The sequence below is a fragment of the Gobius niger genome, assembly GCF_951799975.1.
Source record: "Gobius niger genome assembly, chromosome: 4".
In the NCBI taxonomy this organism is placed as follows: domain Eukaryota; kingdom Metazoa; phylum Chordata; class Actinopteri; order Gobiiformes; family Gobiidae; genus Gobius; species Gobius niger.
Window position 1 is genome coordinate 37,809,428 of NC_136855.1, and position 21,730 is coordinate 37,831,157.

Sequence of the window (21,730 nt, forward strand, 5' to 3'; positions counted from 1 at the left end):
TACATCTGCTAAAAGTTCGCTAAACTCCGGGAATAAAGTATTTCTGCGCTAAAGACCAAACTCAGAGACAGTGGAATATTTATGGATAAATACGAGTCAGATACGCTTTATTTCACATGGACTTTACATGAATGGCTTGGATTATTCGAGAGGAAGCTATCGGTCATTTAACAGCTCAAGCTAAAGGTTAGCAGCTAACGTTAGCATTTTTTCGGAGTAACCGTTTATATTTTGGTCGTTTATTCATGAGAAACATAAACACACGACTGAAACAGCTGATTTACTTCAATCGTGTTGTTTAGTTCAAAGACCTGTCGCTGTCAGGCTCTTCTCCGACTCTCGCAGTGCATTGTGGTCTATATTGACCCGTTTAGTGACCATCGATGCGCACTACTTTTCGAGATGCATTGTGGGAAATTTCGAGTGCACTATTTTTTTCTCTCTGGACATTCGGACACCCCTACAAAATGGCGTGAGCACTATATAGTCACTATATAGTCACTATATAGTCACTATATAGGGAATAGTGTGGACATTCGGACACAGCCAGTGTGTTTTAGAAACCACGACGTGTGTGTAGTTTTGATTTAAGAGTTAAGGTGAAAGGCAGGTAAATGAGTTTTTCTTACATAATATTTTAGTTTTGATTGGTGGCGTTCATGTTCTAAAATGTGATGATGTCATAATCTCAGGTGTCTGACTAACTCTATGGAAGAAAGAGTTTTTGATGGGCCTGACCATGACTTTTGGGATCATAACAAGGAGATAATTGGATGTTGAACTTTGCGCCAGTGTTTGTTTAATCTGAATAGGCCCAGTAATGACAGAGAAGTTGAACAATCTGCATTTTGACACTTACATAGTTACCACTTTAGTTTAGCCGCACACAAGCTTAACTACTACTCGGTTTCAGGCGACATCACAGCGTTCTTAAGGCCTATAATATTATATAGGCCTATATTGCTGGGTTGCAGGTTCTAGAATGTGATGATGTCATCGGGCCCAGCGGTGTAGCAGCATTACACTTTCACAAGTCATAGCTAAAAAGAAAATGTATGAATTACAAAAATGATCATTAATGTCAGTCACTGGGTTCATGATCTCTCTGTACAAGACCCAAACATTTCCACAAAGACAAAATAATTTTTCCTCTATATAATAGTATAGGCTTTTAGAATGCTGTGATACCTGCGACCCAGCAATACAGACGGCATCTCTGGAATCGCCCATATATGGTCATTTTTGAAACCATCATGGAGAAAAACAAGAGAACAATTTCAACTTTCTCCAATTATTCAAAAACTACTTTAACAAATGCAGAAATATTGACATAGTTTTCTACCCAAAAAAGATACACAGAGATGGAGAGGAGCAAAGTGGTTCAACAGCCCATAAATACATAAATAACGGAGTTAGCATCATGCTACATGCTTACGTTATCTAGCGCTAGCTATGACTGCTGTTTTTTTACCTCTACTGAACAACCTGCTGTGGAAAAATATCCATAAAGAGCTGATTTAGACTCTAGACCGAGATTTCCAGGAAGTAGCTACAACATTGCGCCCTAACGTACGTTTTCCCGCATATATTCATTCACAAATATTGATATATTTTGTAACCATATGTACCGCAGAAGGCAACCGAGATGACGCTGTCATCCAAATATGGTCATTTCCTTTCTGGGAGACAGCAGTGGCTAAAACAGGAGACCGGTACACGCACGAGTGCAGAAGATAAATAACTTAAGGGCCCATTTTCTCAAAATTAGAGATTGGCAATATGAAAAAAAGATTTTCCAGAATAAAAAGCTTGAGAACCACTGCACGAGACAATCCTACGGAGCCCTGGAAGTGACAGTAAAGTAATAAAAGACATTGGGACAACATGGGGTGAAAAATAATATATAGATAAAAAGATAATATATTTTGAGATTTTTTTTTACCACATTTATCTTTAGGTAACGGCCTATTTTTGTTTGAGGAAAAGAAAAAGGCTTTTTGTCTTTTTTTTGTCATTTATTTTTCCTCCAAAAAGGCAAAAAAGGGAACAAAATATTTAAAATAAGTTGTGGTTAAAAAAAGTTCAGCTTCAGCCATAATTTGAATTAAATCTAATAATTACGGGGCTCGTTTGGATTCTTGGTAAAATGTGGTCACAGCCGTGTCGCACCCTGCACTTTTTCCTCTGTTTGTTGTCAGTGTTCGCATGAGTCATTCAAGTGTAAAATGTTGAATTTGTAATGTAGATCAGAGCAGACCTTGTAGAGACAGACACTGGCAGTGACAGCCTCAGTCTCCATCGGCTCATCTTCTCAGAGCAAAGATGTAGCAACTGAACAAGGGAATAGAAAAAAAAAACAACTGTTTCATTTCATGTGTCCAATCACTGAAGTTTGGATTCAACAGAAAAGAAGTGCCGGATAATGTGGCCAGCGGCGCCTTCTGGTGTCGTCCCGGGGCGGATGCGGCGGCGCTGATGTCTGATTGTCTGACAGGGGGTGACAGTACGAGCTAAATGCTGAGAGCTGACTGGTTACGCAATAGAGTCACGTGTTACTATGGCGACCGGTCTGCCTGGGTGTGCGTGCGCGGCGTAGCAGTGGTCGTCAGTGTCGGGGCAGGCGGGAGCACGGAGGTCACGGGTCAGTATGTTCAACCTCAGGCGGACGCTTCAGGGAAATGGCATTTGTACGATATTGGGTCATGTCAGGAAGCCATTTTGGATCAAACTGACGTCTCTTCATGGACTCAAACTAGCACGTGTTTTTCTGTTGCTATAATGCTCCGAGTTTCAGATATATAAAACAAAAATGTGATGTCATAACGCTATGCATCATGGGATCAGCAGCAATAGTAAACTAATGGAGATTCGAAAAGGTAAAATACTGGAGTTACTGTTCACGTTAAAACACTTGGCGACCACAGTGAGTTAGATGTATTTACCAGTAGGGACTCAGCAGCTAAGTGAGTTGTTCCACAGCTTCTTTCTCCATTTTTTATACTGTTTTTAGCTCATGTTAGTCTACACATGCGTTTCCAATGACATCACGCATAGTTCCGGTGGCCATTTTGAATACCGAAGTAGCATTATGCAGGCAAAACTAACTCATCGAAGAGGAAACAGAAAACCTTTCTCTGTGATTTTTACAGTTTGTCATATCAACAGAGTCTCGGTCTAAGTCAGTGTTTAAGCTGCTCAAGAAGTTAGCATGCTACCGGTTAGCAACTGTCAACCATTGACAGTTGATTCAACACGTTCTATGAACACTGAGGAAATACTACAGTAACAGGTCAGCAAAGGTTTGGAGTGAGGTTCAGGGCTTTCTCTTGGAGAGGTTGGAGCTGAGCTGTTGAAGCTAAATGCTAACCGGTAGCATGCTAACATCTTAAACACTGAGGCTGTATCTGAATGTCCACACTATTCCCTAACCCCTCATTCACAACATAGGCCCGCACTATATAGTCACTGATTCTGTTGGCGATTCGGACACAAGCCACTACTTTCTCCGCGCTGCGGCTGCAGATATGTTTTTTATAATGTTTTAATCGGAATTTATTTATAGTTACAAACGTTTATTTTATGAAACAGAACAACTGTTTTGGCACTTTTACAGGCATTACTATCATCACAAAAAAAGGAAAAAAAAAAAAATCACTCCAGCGCTAGCTCAAAAGACATTCCGAGAGTAGGTCAGAGCCCGGTGTCAGAAGCGCCAGCAGATTGAGTGACTACATCTGCTATAAGTTCAATAAACTCCAGGAATAAAGTATTTCTGTGATAAAGACCAAACTCATGAGACAGTGGAATATTTATGGATAAATATGAGTCAGATACGCTTTATTTCACATGGATTTTACATGAATGACTTGGATTATTCGAGAGGAAGCTATCGGTTATTTAACAGCGCCAGCTAAAGGTTAGCATTTAACGTTAGCATCTTTTCACCGTAACCGTTTATATTTAGGTCGTTTATTCATGAGAAACACAAACACACGACTGAAACAGCTGATTTCATTCAGTCGTGTTGTTTAGTTCAAAGACCTGTCGCTGTCAGGCTCTTCTCCGACTCTCGCAATGCATTGTGGTCCATATTGACCCGTTTAGTGACCATCGATGCTCACTACTTTTCGAGATGCATTGTGGGAAATTTCGAGTGCACTACTTTTTTCTCTCTGGACATTCGGACACCCCTACAAAATGGCGTGACCACTATATAGTCACTATATAGGGGATAGTGTGGACATTCGGACACAGCCTGAGTCACTGGCGTCTTCACATAAATGTGTCTCTGGGGCCGTGTTTTTACTGTTATCTTGAGCAATGAGTACATGAAAATGCCACTCTCAATCAATTGTCTTTCATTTTCATCCTGAGTCGAGATATTGTTACATGTGGTGGTACTACATAATGCTACTTCGGTATTCAAAATGGCCGCCATAACAACAAAGGTCAAATGACTGAAAGGCATGTATAGAAAATGTTTGCTAGCACCCGCAAACGTGGCAGATCTCCATGGTAACAGTGGATTTTCCTGAACTCTACACCCAAACTGTGTGGTTAGATTTATAATCTACTAAATAGTATAACAAATCATTTAGAGCGCAGTAAGCGTTTGATGTCGTTAGCCCGCGGTGGACGTTAGCAGCATTAGCATCTCAAAGCAAACAGTTGGGCACCACTTTTGACCAATTTTTGGTGGCCCTCAGGCTTCTTGTTAACATCGCCAGGGAGGGTACTTTGTGCTGCAAGTCTAATAATTTAAGGCAGTTAAAACCTTTGAAACTAACATTTGAGACTAGCAGGCGTGCTGCTTCCACGCTTTAATAAATATTCAACGCTCAAATCAGATGTTTAGTAGATTGATTTGGGTAAAATGTCTTTGTTTTCGTGTAGTAACTGATTTTATCTTGACTTCTCCAGGAACAATAAGTGTTAGGGAATAATACATAGGGAAGAAGGGGGAGAATTCAGCTTTTTTGTTTTACAGCTCCACACTAAGGCCCTGTCCATACGACGTCAAGCTGAGGACCAAACGCAAAGATATTTTATCAGTACAGTGTATCGTCCATACGAGCCCGACGTTTTGGGGGTCTGTAAACGAAGTGGAAAGATCTTAAAACGCTGTTTCTGTGGCGCCGTTGTTACAACATCTCCGCAACTTTTACGATGACATCACAGCTCCAGAGTGGTGTCTGTGATCCATAATCTACTGACCTTATAATGAGATTTCCTCATGGATCTATGATGGTTTGGCTCCGCTCCTCTTTGCTCCACTGCCGTCCACAAGCCACAGGTGACAAGTAGAAAAACACGAGTCAGTCTGTGTTTTTGGACTGACAGTAAAAGTCACTGACAGGTTTTTCTGCTTTAGTCTCGTTACGTTTGAAGAATAAACTCTCCTCCTCGTCTCTTCTTTAGATCCTAAATCCTTGAATCAGTTTCATTTCCACTAAAGTTTACTGCACATGCGCCTTTACATCTTGTTCTATTATCTGTGTTAGCGTCACAGCGCCTCACACAGGCCTGGAAGAGGAATTGCGCCGTTTTCACAGACCTGAGTCGACCCATGTGGATGCTCACATTTACTAAGCTGGCTTCATCCTTACAAAAAAAGTTTCTGAAAACATAAGCGTTGTGTCTTTGTGTGGATATAGCCTAAAATAGCTTTTCAAAACAGTTTTCAGTATCGTAGAGCCCCTCGGTGGATAACTGTTGTGTAGATAAGCAGTGAATCCATTTTGACCGTCATATCGACCGGGCTAACCACAGATACACAGATCCACATCACGTCGATACTGCAACCCTGAGGGAGCACTGCTCTGACGCCACATGCTGGACCTCAGCACCAGCGCGCCTGGACTTCAGCACCAGGTTTGTCTTCAAGTGGAGGCACTGGCAAAGTAAAGGATAGTTTCAAGATACAGAGTAGTTTTTTGTTTGTTTTTTAAGTGGGGGGTCATTTATCAAGAGAGATGCTAAATAGCGAGTGCAAGCAGAAATAAAATGTTCTTCTGCTCATTTGAAACGATGCATTTTACATTAATAGCACCACAAATCTAAGATGTAAATAAGAAAATGCTGCGTGAGTTAAAATGCACAAATGACTTTGCTGCTGCTCCACTTTTGCACATGAGAAAATGTTTAGTAAACAGTGTTTTTTTTTATTGCGCTGATTCATTGATGCGCATAGATTTGTTTGGGAAACTGTATCATTATAACAACCATTGTCTCAAAATGCAGTTTTCTCACATTGTGCTGACAGCAGCGACAGACGCCACAGTTTGTCTTGGGTGAATGTCGTGTGTGAGTGAGCGGTCGAAGAGGTCCTGCTTATCACCACCAAGTGTGAAGTCAATGAATAATGCACAAATTGAGCGTCTGGAGAAGTGCTGATGACACTAATGCATTGTTGTACATAACAAGATTCGGAGTTATATCGATTTGTATATTTGGAGCCTTTTTATGTATTAGATTTGTTTTAAAATATTGAATAAAATCAATATCTCAGCTGAAACATTTAAACATGACTATCCATTATACAGATTATTTTCACTTAAAGGAACAGTGTGTCCTTGTTTAGTTTTCGAAAAAGCTATTTTATAGAAGAACTAAGTAACTTGTTTACCTATGGGATGATTGTGGGGTCTTTCATCTCCACCTGGTGTCTCAGGCCAGAACACCACAATTGCAACATCCCTGCCTCCGAGTCGAAGCACCAAGACACACTCATGGAATCACGAAGAAGAAGCTAACAGGCTAACTGCGGCCTAGCGCCACTTAAACAGTATTTACAGCCAAGTTTGAGTGAAAAAAATGATCTTCATTGTGTAATTGGATGTACAATATCCCTCTGTCCCTTTTGTCTTTTCTGTCAGCGTAGTATTTAATCTCACGGACAATTAATGAGTAAAAAACCGCAACATGCTACGACACCTGCAGTGCCGCTTATGGCCTGTAGGGGCATGAGTTATTTAGTACTGCTTTAAAGGAACAGGCCACCGATTTTCCATCCTGAGATATGTTCTTACCTGAGCTTAGACAAGTTGATATGTTCCTGTCTGGTCTTTGTGCCCGTGAAAGTGGAGGAACGTGGTTGCTTCCAATTTCACCCCATTTGGAGCCATAGGAATATACTGGGAGAGGCCAAATGCTAGCAACATCTTTGGTCTTTTTGCGTGACTGAAGGCACGCACAAAGACCAGACAGATACGTATCAACTGTCTAAGCCCAGGTAAGAACATATCTCAGTATGGAAAAAACGGTGGCCTGTTCCTTTAAAGCAGTACTAAGCAACTCATGCCCCTAGAGGCCATAAGCGCCACTGCATGTGTCATAGCATGTTGTGTTTTTTTACTCATTATTATACGGCTTTTCACAACGTAAGTAGAAGCTCCGTTGATTTGAATGGGATTTCCCAACGTTCTACCGGTCATTATTTTCTGATAAAGGACCCCTGAAAAAAATAATGACGCTGCCAATGCGACGGAGTTCGTGCTTTCATATCACTCCGCGGGTACGTAGTAGCGACACTATCTGTCCCCGTCACTGCGAGAGAAGTCGGGGAATCGCTCGTGAAGTTAGCGTGAGTCTGACTTTCACTTACCATTCCTCCAACTGCGCCTTCAACTAAGTAGCTAGGCTAGCCACTAGCCTAACAAAACGTTGCCGAGCAACGCGCAAACTTTTGGGAACTATTTGTCGCGGAAGTCATTAAATAAACCTTTCGACCTTTATAAAAGTGTACGAAGTTTATGTTGTGTGTGTTCAGTTGGCAAATGGCCGTATAATAAGCAGGATAATGTATAGAACACTGGTCATTATCGGGAAAATAAGCACCTTCAGGGCGAACCGGACCCCGACGCGAAGCAGAGGGGTCTTGTTTCGCCCTGAAGGACGAATAATGACCAGCGTTCTATACATTATCCCTTACTTAATTGTCCGTGAGAGTAAATATTACACTGACAGAAAAGACAAAAGGGACAGAGGGATATTGTACATCCAATTACACAATGAAGATATTTTTTTTCACTCAAACTTGGCTGTAAATACTGTTGTAGCTTATTAGCTTCTTCTTCGTGATTCCATGAGTGTGTCTTGGAGCTTCGACTCGGAGGCAGGGAAGTTGAATTGTGGTTTTCTAGCCTGAGACACCAGGGGGAGATGAAAGACCCCCCAATCATCCCATAGGTAAACAAGTTACTTAATTCTTCTATAAAATAGCTTTTTCGAAAACTAAACAAAGACACACTGAAAATTAGCTTTACATTTTGTTGTCATATTTATGTCAGTAATCTACAGCAAAAGTTTCAAATATATATCTCTCCCTATTCACCTGCAGCGTCTCGCCTGATCATACAGTCTTACTTGTGCACATTTTTGGCTCCTCCTCCTGTTCCCCAGCAAATCACCGGACGATTATAATATTAGCGAGTTCTATTTAAAGTTGTGCAGACTGTGTTTGTTTTGCTGCAGTCTGGTGGCTGATCGGGGTGATGTGGCGCGGTGCCAGGGCCGATGCGCTCTCCCTCCGTTTCCCCGTATTCTGTCCTTGTTTAGCGCCGACAAAGAAACGCTCGTATGCTTTTAATAAACGCACATGGAAATCTCTCCCTCAGATTTGGCTGCGGCGGCCGAGCAGGGGGGGGGGGGGAAGCGCTTCGTGCGTTGGAGGAAGTTTGATTTTCCTTGGGCCCGTTCCATGTTCTTATTTTGGAAAGTGATCACAAAGAAAGCACTGAGAACTCGGTTTTCCCAGTAGGACTTGATGATCTCTGGTATGAGCTGGACCACAAGTGCTGCTAAGTTCTACTGTTTGAATACTGCGAGTTGTGTGAAGTGGTGGGACATGACTTGAGGAACTGATGTACAAACAACTGCTGTGATATTTAACTATATATCTAACTAACAATCTAACTAACTAACTTCCATTCAACACAGTTCGTTTAATGAAGTTAATGACATAGATAGAGGGAAAGTTCCATAATTTTGACTTGTTTGTTTGTTAAGTGATGATGTCATCGCTCCACTTCCGGGTCCAACAGAACTTTAGCCCTATTCACTATAATGGGATTTAGCTGATTTTACAACTGATCGTATAATATTAATACTACTTTTACTCTGGATTTTCTTGAGTTATGCTTTTATGACAAGCTGGTTAAGAGGGCGGGGTCAGTGGTCGAGGGGTTACTGGACTGCTGAGGCAGTGGTCTATCTATCTATCTATCTATCTATCTATCTATCTATCTATCTATCTATCTATCTATCTATCTATCTATCTATCTATCTATCTATCTATCTATCTATCTATCTACACATCTATCTATCTACACATCTATTTATCTACACATCTATCTATCTATCTATATCTATCTACACATCTATCTATCTATCTACACATCTATCTATCTATCTATCTATCTATCTATCTATCTATCTATCTATCTATCTATCTATCTATCTATCTATCTATCTATCTATCTATCTATCATCTATATCATCTATATCATCTATCTCATCTATCTCATCTATCTCATCTATCTATCTCATCTATCTATCTCATCTATCTCATCTCTCTCATCTATCTATTGCATCCATCTTCTTCCACGTGTCTGTTCCGGGTTGTGGGGCAGCTGTTGGAGCTTTGCACCAGCCCCTTATGGCTCCTAAGAAGCCTCTGATCTTTGTCTGACCCGTCACTTAGGGCCTGTTTGCCCTTGGAGATCCTACCAGGGGAATGAAGGACAATGAGCCCCCAGGATCATTCGGGTGCTCAAACCCCTCCACCACGTTAAGGTGGCGATTCCAGGCGGGGATAACATTAATGATCAAATTATATTTTCCATAGACAATGAAGGCTTGTTTTAAATATAAGCATTACAGTTGCATTATTGCAGGGTTGGCAGTGTGCAGAAACTATTATTTTTATTCATGAACGCTGGGATCTTCCCTCATCTCCTAAGCACCGGCCTTAAGTAATTGATGTGCGACATTTCCTTTTCTTCAAATCTATAATATAAAACGCAATCGGGAGTAGGGCGGGGCTTAAGCTCCATAAGGGCGCCGCCATGTTTATTTCCCAGAAATCCACATGACCGTCCCTCCGCTCGCGGGCATTGGCCACGGGTCCATATGGACCACGGTGCTGCTGTCCGAGGACAACCCGGCGTCACAACAAAGCGAGTGCACGAGATCTGACTGCCGTGCGTGTGCGCATCCAAACAGTGCAATGTGTGTCATCGTCACTCACCCTAAACTGCAGCTGGAGACGCTCAGGTACAGTTACATCCTCCAACACACATGACATCTAATGACGATCATAGGCTATTTCATTTCAAAACCATCTTATTATTTTATAGATTGTACTTGCACCGTAATGCACCAAACCGCGGCACTGTGAACCAAACCATGAGAGCTGAGCCCCCTCTTGAATTCTATTCCCTGAGTTTAACGAACATATTGTCGTTGTAGTTTATAAGAAAGGAGTACGGGTGCATCAAACACTCCAATTGCAGTTTGTTATTATTGTTAATTATTTTTAGCATTCATTATTTTAAACATTTGTAGTGGCCATAGTTTTTGGAATGGCTTGGGAACCACTGGTCTACTTAGTGCGGGTCTACAGCTATACTAAGTGACGGGTTATAGGGACTAACTCATAATCTCAGAACATCAAATGTGGAGACTAGCGAAGCCCGGGTCTCAGCTAGTATAAACATATCTTAAAACTGTCTGTTTTTTTTGTCCTTAATTGTCAAGTGTCTTTGAGTGTCCAAACAAGCGCCATATAAGTATGATGTATTATTATCTTAATTTTGCCCAGAGAAATGTTGACATTTATTATGCTAATTCGGTGTAAAAGAATTTTTGGCCTTTTATCTGCTGTTATTTCAGCAGGAGTTTGTCTGAAACTCTCAACAGAAGTATCTTATTACGTATAATTTCTTTTTGATATAATGTCGTTGCACGGTTCAAAGTTGTTAACCTTTACGAATGTCACTTCCTGTCAGTGCCCAATAAGGAAGTGAAACTATAAACGTCAAACTAATTCAAACTGGGTGCATTTTTACCAAATAATTGTGTAAACTAGGGCTGCGACTAACGATTATTTTGGTAATTGATTACGCTTCCGATTATTCTTACAATTAATCGATTAATTGCTTGGCTGTGAATGGTGTATGAAAATTTGATCTTTTCATTTTTTTTAATCACATAAAGCTAAAGTGGCATCATTTGAGGACATGTTGATGGAGTTAAAGTTAAAGTGAGTGTTTTTGGAGGCTTTTTCTGCTGATTCTGCTTTATGATTGGTTGAGAAACAGACAGATATTTATGAAATTTTCATTGTACAAATCACTAAAGACCCTAACTTGAAAAACAAAGTAGGTTTCCATCAAAAATAATGTAATTTTTGCTCTTTTTAAGTCTGTGTTTAATAGAAAACGATCAATCGATTACTAAAATAGTCGACAACTATTTCAATAATCGATTAGTTGTTTCAGCCCTAGTGTAAATTATTTTAGCAAAAGGTTTGTCTACTGTGTCACTTATAATTGATCTTCTGCACATTTTTGTTTTCAGTTGCCAGCAAAAACACTAAGTAGCAACATTGAAAAGTGGGACATTTGCTACAGAGCCCTAAATGTCTGCATTACAACAAAAAGAAGGACAAGTGTTTCCCCCTTGTTACTGAGCTACTGCAGCACCAGCCAAAGATACATATACGTGCACTTCAGTACCTAAAACGCCTTTTTATTACAACTGCTACTTCAGCCACTGCGAGCTATATACTCAGTGCTTTATTTGTAAATCACTTTTTGATTGGGTGTCACCGGACTGTTCCTATTACACATAAAGTAAGTACTACAACTACTACTACAACTACTACTGCTGCAGTCGAGCACTTTTTCCCTTCCGCAGACGTACTGTAGAAAGTGAGTCGTCTTCTCCCCCAGTAAACTCGACCACCTCTGGGCAGTAAATCCTCTCCCTGGCTCTGGTGGAGCTGGTGAGGCGGCGGCGCGTTGACGTTGGCTCAGTGGAAATGCTGATGCGGAGCTATGGAAAATTCCCTCTCATTTTTCCCCCAAATACACAAGTCTGATTTGTTGATTGTGTGTGTTTGGGGCAAAGGGTTTGTTCGACACTCGGAGCCGCAGAGGAACGGGCTTTTCAGCAGGAGCTATGTTTTGAGTTTGTGGGTTTTAAGCATATGCAGCCCTGGTGCTCTGGTGCGGAAGACCAAGGTGACCCGGGTATAGTTTAGAGAACAGTGGGTCTAACCTCGGCCTCTGTAACCCGGGTATAGTTAGAGAACAGTGGGTCTAGCCTCGGCCTCTGTAACCCGGGTATAGTTAGAGAACAGTGGGTCTAGCCTCGGCCTCTGTAACCCGGGTATAGTTAGAGAACAGTGGGTCTAGCCTCGGCCTCTGTAACCCGGGTATAGTTTAGGGAACAGTGGGTCTAGCCTAGAATAATATTTGTTGTAATGATTAGATTAATGTTGTGAGTTGTTTAAATTAATGTGAGTAATGTAGCCAAGGATATTAAGTGAGATCCTTGTTTAGTGTTTTTCTATTACCGTTTATTAATAGATGTAATTAATAATTAATGTAACATCTCATTTGAGAGACTGAGGCTCAGTATCATATTTGTTAACCATGCTGTTTTTTGTGCATCAGAATTAAGAAGTTTAAGCTTATATCTTTGATATAGGTTCTGGAGCTCTGTAGAGGCGGGCGGAGGCTTCCCTCCTTTTTGCCCTTTTAAAATGCTCTGGGGGAGGAAGGTGCACCATGTTATTTTCACAGGCTCATTATGAATGGGGCTGAATGGCTGACCGTCTATCTCTTGTATCTGTGATTGACCACTGTTAATGGTCTCATGGTCTGGGTTATTTGCAGGACAGGGGAATCCCAGTCTGTTTGTCATGTTGGGTCATGCTGGCTCTGCAGCAGCTAAAAACATAATTATTGCAAGGAAAGAATTACTTCCACTGTGCTTCCATGTGGCCTTTAGAGTCAGAACTATGGTAGAATCAAATCCAACAGCACTATTACTGTTTTACAGTTTTACAGTTACTGTTACGTCACCAGCGTCACCCCTTCTGAGGAAGATCACAGGAAGGAACTAGTGAAGGAGGTAAACAAACCTACACTGCAAAAAGTGAATATCAAGCATTGGCTTAAATGACTTGAATTGAGGAAATGTATCTTGTTTTGAGCGGTTTTCACTCATTTAGACACTTTTCTTGATCGGACCAAGTTTGCTTTGCTTGTTTGAGGACATTTCAGATCAGTTCTAAGGTAAATCTCGCTTGAAATAAGAAAGTAAAATTGCCAATGAGATAAGACCAATTTTCTTACCCCATTGGCAAAGAAAATGACCTGAAATAAGGACGAAATGTATCGAAACGAGTCAGAAACATCTCAGAACAAGTGAAATAATCTCGGACAAATGCCCAAGAACTTCTTAACGAGTCAAAACAGCTAAAATTCAGATTATTGTGCTCAAATTGAGATGTTTATACTGATCTAGTTAATTACTTTTTGCAGTGTACCGTCTTAGCAAAAGAACAAAACAGTAATTGTCTAATCTAAGAAGACAGTGTGAACCTTTTACAAGAGCCCAACAGCTGTCCTAGTGATATTAAGTAGTATAGAATAGTAGTAGGGCTGGGACAAAATATCGGATCGCACTTGGATTGCAATACCAAGTATCGATACTTAATCAAGTATCGCAATACTTTCAATACTTGTGTTTGGAGGCATTTTTATCATACACTCCTTTTTTTCCCCAGCAACAGTTACAGCACTTTGTTACATTTTGTGTTAATGCACTTTTCAATCTAAACACTTCAGTAAATGTCAAATGGCATTTGGTTTATAAACTTTGTACACATGAGTTTTCACACATTTTAAAGCAGTACTGTGTTTACCTTAATAAATCCTCTCCGTAGTCCCTCTGGGGGTAATACAAGTGTTTATGGGATGTTTGTAAGGTCTTTCATCTCCCCCTGGTGTCTCTGGCCAGAAAACCATGCTTGCAACTTGACTGCCACCGGACCGGAGTCACCAATACACACTAATGGAATCACGAAGAAGAAGCTAACATGCCAACGGGCAAAGCTAGCTGCGGGCTAGCGTCACTTTAAACAGTATTTACAGCCAAGTTTGAGTGAAAAAAAATATTTCCATTGTATATTTGGATGTACAATATTTCTCTTTCCCTTCACCTTTCCTATCAGCGTAGTATTTACTCTCCAAGACAATTAATAAGTTAAAAAAATCGCAACTTGCTATGACACCTGCAGTTGCGCTTGTGGCCTCTGGGGGAAGAGTTACTTAGTACTGATGGTGACAAAAGTGGATCGTCCCAGCCCTATGAAGTAGCCATGTGCTCTGAGTGTGACGCCTGTCAGACTAGAGTAGCAGGTGTCTGTCCCTGTGAGGGCGATGTTACTGCATCTGCTGCCTCTTGCTGTGGTGCTTAACGGGGCTTTCAATGCTGGGAATACTTCATGTTTATGTCCCAACTCGCGCCTCTTCTCTTGTGTTTACGCAGCTCGACTCAACATTGACCGAGCACGTATTCGAGAAGGGGGGGAATCGAAACCACTTCCCTCATCCCTATGCCATTAATAGACTCACTCAGGAGTTTTGTTAATGTTCCTAAAGCCACACTGTGATGCCAGTTATTGGGTAAAATGGTAATGAAATGTAAATGAATGCCAAGACGTACAAAATACAGCCTTTGATGACAGTTTATCCCCCCCCCCGCCTGTGCTCGGCTGTTCCGTCCCCTGAGCGCGTGCATGTGAGCGTGCCCGTGGCGGGGAGAGACGTGTTATTAAGACGCTGGGTTGGCCTCTGTGGTTTCCTGTCAGCTAATTGGACAGTTCCCCGGTGTCCCGCTGAAAAAGGGCTCTGTTTGTGGGTAAAAATAGGTGTCGACTTCCTGCTGCTTTTAAAACTCTGCACTCCCCATCTGCGGCTGAGACCGTTATGTAAGAGGACCTGACACCGCGGCGTGGAAATAGCTTTATTGTCGCTCGAGAAGTTGTGTCTTTTTGCAATAAACAACTCAAAGGTCGGAGGGAACGCGTGAGGCGCAGATTAGCCGCCGTACTTCTGTCAGTCCACCCCAGGGCAGGAGGCCATAGCAGCTCAGTATAGCCTCGAGTTTCCGAGTAGGCCTTCAATAGTGTTCAAAGACACTGGAGCGAAATGTTTTAAATGTAGAGATGTCAATCTGAAACTTCTGCTGTAGATTACTGACATAAATATGAAGGAAAAATGTATTACAAGTTTTCTGTCACTTTGTTTTTATAATTTTTTCAATAATTGATCGAGCCAGGTTTAGATTTATGGTTTTTTTATGTTGATATATTAGTTACATAGACTTTTCCAGAGGGGATTTTGGATACCTTTTTATGTTTTAAGCTGTTTATTATATTGAAATTTTGCCTTTTTTAAAAAAAAATCAAAACTCAGTAAATCAGACTGGGAATCCATCCATCCATCCATTTTCTTCCGCTTTATCCGGGGCCGGGTCGCGGGGGCAGCAGTCTCAGCAGAGATGCTCAGACTTCCCGGTCCACACACACCTCCTCCAGCTGTTCTGACCCCGAGGCGACACCAGGCCAGCTCGGAGACATAGTCCCACCACCGTGTCCTGGGTCTTCCACGAGGCCTTGTCCCACTAGGACAGGGGTGTCCAAACTTTTTTCATGGGGGGCCGCATATTGAAGCGTATACGGGGTGAAGGGCCGTAGATCGGTAGTTAGTGCCGCAAAAGCTTCGACTAGCAGAGGTTTAAATTGTGCCCCACACCTCTATTTAAGCTTAAAACCTTCATGCCAGCTCTGTCTCACAATAAAATGTTAGTTGTTTGGTTAGAATTGTATAGAACTATTACATTTCAAATAAAAAGATCCATCTCTGGTGATGTGTACCGATACAGCAAGAGGCCGAGGGCCACCATAAATTGGTCTGAGGGCCGCATTTGGCCCCCGGGCCGCACTTTGGACACCCCTGCACTAGGACATGCCTGGAACACCTCCCGCGGGAGGCGACCAGGAGGTATCCGGAACAGATGCCCTAGCCACCTCAGCTGCTCCTTTCGACGTGAAGGAGCAGCGACTCTACTCCGAGCTAATCCCGGGTAACTGAGCTCCTCACCCGATCTCGAAGGGTGCGCCCAGACACCCTGCGAAGGAAACTCATTTCGGCCGCTTGTATCCGCGATCTTGTCCTTTCTTGTCCTTTTGACCATAGGTGAGAGTGGGAATTAGATATTAAAAAGATCTAAAAAAAATAGAACAATATTATTGTTTTGTCCAAGGCTGGAGAGTTTAGGAAATTGTAATTTCAAAAGCTATTTTCTTAAAATGCATTTCATTAGCCACATAGCATAATTGCCTAATTCATTTTTGTTTTTTGGAAAACATGTAAAAAGACGTTTTTAGGAAACACAATGTTTTTCTGTTATTGCCATTGTAACAATACAAAATGACTTAGGCAATTATGCTCTGTGGCTAACGATTTTTCTCACATTGTCACACCAACAAATCTATGGAGAAACATTGAATCAATGTGATATTTCAATATTGTGGAGATTAGGGACTTTTTTGTTTCCAAATGTTAAGAGACCAATTTGTTCCAAAACATGGAAATTGAAAAAAGTGAGTTTGAGGCTCTTCAGCTTTGGTTTGCGAAAGAGCAGATTGAAGCTCCGCATACTGGCAAAATATACTGTGGACCATAGGCGCCGATTTATGTTCTTCCCAGTGGGCTCCCAGTCAAAAAAGAAAAAAGACAGAGTCTGGATTGATCTCTCAAACTCGTGGTTGTGAGCCCGGCGCTCTACCTATGGAGCTAAACGAGTGCAGCATTACAGTTCCGCCGTATGTATGTTCGCATTATGAACCGCCCCGGGCTCGTCTTTTTGCAGAGAACGGAGGAGTGGCTTTAGCTGTGAGGCAATATTTATTGAATCATTTTTTAATTAGGGCAAGTTCGCCTGGGTGTCCAAAGATTAGAGTGGGTGCTCCAGCGCCGCAGCACCCACGGGATCGGCGCCTATGGAAACATGGAACGGCACATCAACATCAAAACCCTATGTCCGCTGTGAAGTCTGGAGCAGGAGAATCACGGTGTGGGGCCGTGATATCATCCACAGAAAACTGAATTCACAAGTTTTATCAAGATATTCTGAAGAAAAGCCTGAGAGATTCACAACAGCATGGCATAAGTAAGTGAACCCTTGTTTTAAATAGCCCTTCTTTTGCAGCAATAACAACTTTACTGTAGCTGCAGATTATACACTCACAACGATCCGGATGAATCTTGGACCATTCCTTTTTACAAAACTGCTGCAGTTCAGGAAGATTTCAGGGGTCACTTACTTTTTCCACATTTCATGACCAATTTAGGCAGAAATCTGTGAAATTCCAAAGCGATCCCATACTATTTCCTCCCACTGTACAAAAGCACTAGACCAGAGGTGCCTAAATGTTTTGTCCCCGAGGGCCAAAATGAAAAAGTGCCAGTGGGTCACGGGCCAAACACTGCGATATCAAGCGTGAAACACATATAGATGGAAATAATAATTGTCCCCAAACATTTTTTAGATTTGCATTTGAGGCTATCTACGCAAATAACATGCTACATTAAAAAAAAAGTTAACTCTGGCAAAATGCTAGTTTTAGTAGAACAATATCAACAACTGTAGCAATATAGTGCAAAATGTAAACAACACAGTTTTACAGTAGCCTACCTACAGTCACTTTACCTCATTCCTTTGTTAACTCAAAGAAAATGCCACATTAGATTATTTTTTAATGTGTCAGTTCAGCTTGAATGTACATTTGTTGATGTCAACAACCTTTGCACTAAGAGTTGGAAAAATGGGAAAGTTGGTGCTACAACGCTCTGACTGATAAACACCAAGACACCGCAACAGTTTCCTTCACTTTGCGAAAGGAGTGAAACAGCGCCCCCAATTTGTCTCTGGTGGCCAAAAAGTGTACTGCATCCATATTTACCATTGAGAATGAATGGGAGAGATTTGGTATTAAAGGGGGGTATTATGCAAAATCGACTTTTTCAAGCTTTACATCATGTTATCATGTCACTCCCTCATTAAAAACATGCTTGAAGTGTTGCCTTGGCACATTCACGTATTTCTGAGTAATCTGTAAAAACTCTGATGGCGGCCATTTTAGGGATAGGTTTGCCTGAGTCCTCCTAGGAACGCCCCCACCTCCTGGAGACGCCTCCGAGCTTTCGTCACCAGCCGAGTAACCAACCACTGCTCCTCAGCAGAACCCCCTCCTCACTGATGCCACAGACAGCGTGTGGAGGGGGCGTGTCTGAAAGGCTCAGAGGTTCTTAAAGAGACAGAGGCCTATTTCAAGACATTCACTACAGCCATTTTGAGAGAGCAATTTTATACAAGGCAGTTATTCTAATTTACTGCATTTACAGACCAACAGAAGGTTTGGTCATCATTGTAGTGTGATATAGACTGGTGTTATGTGATTGAAAAAAGCATAATACCCCCTCTTTAAGTACTGTCCATAAGGCAAGGCAAGGCAAGTAAGTAGAGTTTTGGAGGATTTCTACTTTACTTGAGTGGTATTTGCGTTGAGAACTTATTACTTTTGTGCCCATTACACTTAACCTTAAGATGTGCACTCCAGAACAGTAGGTGGCGCTGTGCAGATGTGCGGTCAATGCCACTGGATGAAAACAAGGAAGAAAGTTTGTCCCCGTCATGTTGCTGAATTTGTGATTTGTTTTTTTTTAAAGATATTACTCACAACATTTGTACTTTCCACTTTGAATATTGTTTTTTGTACTTCACTTCCAGTCACGAAACCAAAACAAACGTGACGAACCTTCTCTCCGACTCCGGGGTGTTTGTGGGCGAATACGCAGCCGTCGCCGCGGTAACGGGCGGAAATCTCCCTCATCGGACGATTTGTCTATGGAAACAGCAGCCTCTTGGGCCAGTGTTTGTTTGTGCTGCGTTGGCTAACACAACCGCTTCAGGACATTATGACATCGAAGGGGTTTTTCCGTGTCTAAGTTTGGCAAAGGGAGGGATGGACGGGGGAGGGGGTTTGGGAATAGAGCGTCGTCTGAAATGTCTTGGCCCGCGTTCTCACCGGCGCAACAGGATTCTAGAAATGGCATCGTTACAAGTGTGTGTGTTTTTTTTTTACCATATCACAGAAAAACGGCCAATGCTGCCTTCGTGTGGTGCAGTTTGAAGCTGAGAGTGACCCCTGGACATTGTTTTGTGTTTACAGCTCATTTCAAGGGGAAAAAACAAAAACAAAAAAATCACATGACTTTTTCCTATGTTATAATAGTTCTCTCGTCAAAAAAAACAGACCTGGGCTGTATCCGAATGTCCACACTATTCCCTATATACTGACTATACATGCGTTTCCAATGACGTCACGCATAGTTCCGGCGGCCATTTTGAATACCGAAGTAGACTACTACAACATGTAACAATATCTCTACTCTCAGGATAGATACAGACGTCATCTCTGGAATCGCCCATATATGGTCATGTTTGAAAACAGTTAAGGGGGAAAACAATTTGGAGAAAAATGTAAACTTTCTCTAATTATTCAAAAAGTACTTTAACAAATGCTGAATTATGAATATAGTTTTCTACTAAATAAAGATACAAAGACATGGGGAGGAGCAAAGTGGTTCAACGGCCCATAAATACATAAATAACGGAGAATGCTAACAGGATGCTTCATGTTAGCATCGGGCTAATGCTAACGGTTAGCTAGCGGTAGCTACAACTGCCGTTTTTTCGCTTCTACTGAACAATCTGCTGTGAGAAAATATCCATATGTGCTTGATATACACTTTATTTATGTGATAAATAAGTTCATATTACACCAGAAAAAGGCTAAAAAGAGTGAAAAAATGTGTTTCTCTAAAGATTCTATTTTTGCCCTCGGCGAAGCCACGCCCCCTTCAATGACGAGATGCCGTCTGTATCTATGAAAATGAAAGACAACTGATTGACAGTGGCATTTTTTATGTACTCATAATCATTGCTCAATAAGATGACAGTTAAAAAACGGCCCCAGAGATGCACGTTTATGTGATATAACCAGGAAATGTGGCACAGATGTAGCAGCGCAGGATTTACTAAAGATCTGCTTCACTCCTCAGACTAACTTAACACATCAAAGAGGAAACCGAAAACCTTTCTCTATGATTTTTACAGTTTGTCATGTCTGAGTCTGAGTCGGTGTTTAAGCTGCTCAAGATGTTAGCTTGCTACCGGTTAGCAACTGTCATCAACTGTCAATGGCTTCAACACGATAAACACATGTGTGGCTCACATCTGTGAACACTGAGGAAATACTACAGCTCAGACCTCTGTCACATGCTGTATCCAAGGCCAGATGTTTGTGGTTTAGGGCTTTCTTTTGGAGAGGTCAGAGCTGAGCTGTTGAAGCTAAATGCTAACCGGTAGCATGCTAAGGTCTTGAGCAGCTTAAACACTGGCTCACTGGTTTCTTCACATAAACGTGCATCTCTGGGGCCGTGTTTTTACTGTTATCTCCTTGAGCAATGATTACAAGTATGTAAAAATGCGTCAATCAGCTGTCTTTTATTTTCATCTTGAGTAGGGATATTGTTACATGTTATAGTACTGCATAATGCTCCTTCGGTATTCAAAATGGCCGCCATAACAACAGTAGTCACATGATTGAAAGGCATGTGTAGTGGTCACGCCATTTTGTAGGGGTGTCCGAATGTCCAGATAGAAAAAAGTAGTGCACTCGAAAATTTCCCACAATGCATCTCGAAAAGTAGTGAGCATTGATGGTCACTACACGGGTCAATATAGAGTCGGTTTTATGTGTGTTTATATGTTCAGAAAGCATTGATAGTCCTGCACAAACTGGAATAGTTTCAAAAAAGTTTACAGTGCTTATTACATTTAAAACAAAATACAGACAAAGCCTTATCAAAAGTGCAATTTTCACATCAAAGTAAAGGAACTATAACGATGTGTTGTTGATCGTTTTGAGGTTATTACATGGACTATTTATTGCGCCAGAAACGCAGAAGAAGAATATTTTTGAACAAGATAAACCGTCTGTATCAGGAAAATTGTCCTCAGTTTGTTTCCTTCCAGTGAGCTGCCACTTTGCAGATTTGGGAAAATGCCTCAGACAGTGATCATTGTTAAATTCATAAAACTGCGGCGAGAGTGAATCTGCCACCGGGAGCCTCGTAATGCATTGTGCCGTTGTGCGGAGGTATCCGGACACGGCTTATGCTGGCGGTGGCGCTGCAGCCGCACTATGGCGCGACTCGTTACATTCTCCCTCAACCCAAAGTCCCACATCAGCATTTCAGATAAAGCGCTAACGTTAGCTTACTGCTATAGAGCTGAGACGGTCACGCAGGAGAGTCAGAGGTTCGAAGTTTTGCTGCTTTAGAGACACTTTTTCCTGCACGTTCCACAAACAGGAAAACTGTCTCTATCAACTGTCCTTCAGCTTTATTAAAATACCCAAAACATGTCCAGACTTCAGGCTCGGTCTCTGAGGCTGATCCTGCGCTGTCGTCTCGGACATGATTCCAGCTTCGAGAAAGTTTAGTTTTGGTTGTAGTTACAGAGGCGCCTGCGGCAGCTTCAGCAGAGGAGACGGCGGCTCATGAGGCTCACTTTGCCGACACCGCGG

At 41.8% G+C, this 21,730-nt stretch overlaps 1 long non-coding RNA gene across 1 annotated transcript; it reads left to right on the plus strand.

Moving 5' to 3' along the window:
• The first annotated feature begins 3,023 nt into the window (after window positions 1-3,023).
• On the plus strand, window positions 3,024-20,594 carry LOC306961873. Its single transcript, XR_013792793.1, has 3 exons — window positions 3,024-3,152; window positions 20,257-20,413; window positions 20,475-20,594. It is a non-coding gene; the product is annotated as an uncharacterized lncRNA (long non-coding RNA).
• Window positions 20,595-21,730: the final 1,136 nt, after the last annotated feature.